Consider the following 3,424-nt stretch of genomic DNA (forward strand, 5'->3'; position numbering starts at 1 on the left):
CAGAAAGAATGTTGGAGGGTATACATGTGATGTAGAGCTAAGCCAATGAATGCCCTTTGATGATGATGATGATGATGATATTATTATTATTATTATTATTATTATTATTATTATTATACCCCACCCATCTGGCTGGGTTTCCCCAGCCACTCTGGGCGGCTCCCAAAAGAATGTTAAAAATGCGATAAAACATCAAACATTAAAAACTTCCCTAAATAGGGCTGCCTGTGGACATCTTCTCAAAGTCGGATAGTTGTTTATTTCCTTGACATCTGGTGGGAGGGCGTTCCACAGGCGGGCACCACTACCAAGAAGGCCCTCTGCCTGGTTGATGCTTACTATTTAGATGAGTCCAATAGCACAAGCGTAACCTTCCCCAGTTTGGTGCCCTCCATATGCTGTTGGACTGCAGTGCCTATAACCTCTGACCACTGGCCATGCTGGTTAGGGCTAATGGGAATCAGGGAGTTCAAAATATTTGGAGGGCACCAGGATATCTCAAGAAGGACACTGACAAACTGGAACGTGTCCAGAGGAGGGCAACCAAAATGGTCAAAGGCCTGGAAACGATGCCTTATGAGGAACGGCTAAGGGAGCTGGGAATGTTTAGCCTGGAGAAGAGGAGGTTAAGGGGTGATATGATAGCCATGTTCAAATATATAAAAGGATGTCACATAGAGGTGGGAGAAAGGTTGTTTTCTGCTGCTCCAGAGAAGCGGACACGGAGCAATGGATCCAAACTACAAGAAAGAAGATTCCACCTAAACATTAGGAAGAACTTCCTGACAGTAAGAGCTGTTCGACAGTGGAATTTGCTGCCAAGGAGTGTGGTGGAGTCTCCTTCTTTGGAGGTCTTTAAGCAGAGGCTTGACAACCATATGTCAGGAGTGCTCTGATGGTGTTTCCTGCTTGGCAGGGGGTTGGACTCGATGGCCCTTGTAGTCTCTTCCAACTCTATGATTCTATGATTCTATGATATCTGAGGAAGCTTATGAAACTGATTAAAAATAATGTAAATGTCAACTAAATACTATGAAAACCAACACAATTTTAAAACATTTAGCTAAGAATTCAAACGTACCACGTTTCCTACAAAATTCATCTCCATTTACTCCTCCTCTAGCTTGTATCACCTTCCCCTGAAAACACAAGCAGACCTTTCAGTAGGCCCAAGGAGGTTCCCCCTCAGTGCACAGGAAGTTTGGTGGACTTGAAATGGCTCCTCCTCTGCACTACAAGAAAGGGCTGAGAAATCAACCATCAAAACTTGGAAGCTGACATGCTCTGCCTGCCAGCTCTTTTGCTCCTAAACGGATCTGATTACATGAAGTCAAGTCAAACCAATGTGCAGCCACCCTTCTCTTTTCAAACAGCTGCTTATTAATGCACTTCTGGAATTTATTTAACCAACAGTTGCTTTCCTGCAGTCTATTTATTTACAAGTATTTATTTGCAACTGAAAATTCTGATGTCCCCCAGTTTGGCGCACACACACACAAACATCCAGGAAGGGAGATCTGAATACTCAAAACATTTCCTTTGCAGCTGATGAGTGGATACATATGTAGATTTCACCTGCATCAGAATGTAAATATTTGTTCAAATATTTGAACAAATGCATATTTCTTAATAAAAATATTCCGTGCCATTCATAGCCACTAACTGATGTGTATGATGGATCATGCATGCCTACTGTTCTGGAATAAAATGAATGGAAATGAGTAGAACCTTGTCTATGGCTAGCATACAGGTAATTAGTGATTTCTTTTGGTCTTTAAATTGTGCATTTAAACTGTGTAGCTTGAAGACTTTCCTTGAACAAATCGTATTGACTACAACAACTTTCTTTTCTTACTGAAGCAACAGTAAATCTAAGCTACTTTGGAATGGGCGAATTAGATTTTAGATTTGTTGAATAACTACATCTCCCAAAGGCCAAGGTTAAAAAGAAAAAAGCAACAGGTCACATAATGTGCAATACATATCACAAGACTAATTAACTAAAACATAGCAGCATGAGGAAAAAAAACAGCATAATATTACCAATCACCTGCAGGGCCAATTGAGGGTGGCGGCAGACATTTGCCAAGGGCCTCAAGTTGAAAAGATTAAGACACTTGTTAATATTTTGGCATTTGATGTGGTCAGAAATGTAGGGTCAAACTATTGTGTTTGTCTCTTGAACCTCCCACAAATTAGCTAAAATGGCAACCTGAAGTCTTCCTATTTATGTAATTTACTCTGTATCCCCCCCAGTTCATAATTCATAATTTTATGAACCTCTAGCATGCTCACTCTTTAATCATGGTCCCCACCACTACCTGCAATCTCAAACATCTCAAACACTTTAGTCTATGCTGATAGAGAAAGGGATCCAACTCCTGAACATCTCAGCTGCAATGGTGGCACTAGAAAGAAAAAAGGGGGGATTAGCACAGAATGATCAAAGTACAAACTGTTGGGAGGGGGTAACATTCTATTTCAACACTCCCACCTTAAACATACTTCTTTGAACTCCTGTTGATGGTAAGGGAATTAACTTTAAAGAAAGCATGCTTAAAAGTAGTGGCTTTTCCAGGTTTATGATTCAGTTATGATTAAACGGTATGTGCGGTATGTGCCTGGTGACCCAACAATGTGGGAGTGCCTTTTTCTATACATTCTGCAGCTCTGTAATATGGACATACAGGCAAACCTCAGAGATACAGTGGTACCTCGGGTTAAGAACTTAATTCGTTCTGGAGGTCCGTTCTTAACCTGAAACTGTTCTTAACCTGAAGCACCACTTTAGCTAATGGGGCCTCCTGCTGCTGCCGCGCCGCCAGAGCACGATTTCTGTTCTCATCCTGAAGCAAAGTTCTTAACCCGAGGTACTATTGCTGGGTTAGCAGAGTCTGTAACCTGAAGCATCTGTAACCTGAAGCATCTGTAACCCGAGGTACCACTGTATTGCATGTTTGGTTCCAGACCACTGCAATAAAGGGAATATTGCAATAAGCAAGCCACACCATTTATGTTGTTTCCCAGTGCCCAGTATGTTTACACTACACTGCAGCCTGTTAATCCAGCTCCACCCTGCAACCGCCGCTGCCACTGCAGGGGCAGGAAGGCAAAAAACCATCTCCAGCCCTAGCCAGCTCCACTTCCAGGGCCCGAAGAGAGGGGGACAGGGTCTTCCGTCCCTTGAAAGCGGCCAGGCTACCTGAAGCTTCACCTGCTTCCTCACAAAGAGCAATACCTGTGAAGCGCAACGTGCAATAAAACGAGATGTGCCTGTATTAGCATAATCTCAGCAAGGCACACGAAGTTGCTGAACCAACACTACAAGATCATGCATTATGAAATGACAAAACATAATGCACACAAATTAATGTTGACAGCCAAAGCTGATCGATCCCCTTTCAAACGCAGTGTTTCAGTTGCA

General features: G+C 42.5%; 1 long non-coding RNA gene across 1 annotated transcript in view; it reads left to right on the plus strand.

The window, feature by feature from the left end:
* The window catches only part of LOC308471281, a 107,951-nt gene that overhangs the window by 14,770 nt on the left and 89,757 nt on the right, over positions 1–3,424 (plus strand). The window lies entirely within an intron of this gene.

Source organism: Podarcis pityusensis (genome assembly GCF_964106645.2).
Source record: "Podarcis pityusensis genome assembly, chromosome: 2".
Taxonomy (NCBI): Eukaryota; Metazoa; Chordata; class Lepidosauria; order Squamata; family Lacertidae; genus Podarcis; species Podarcis pityusensis.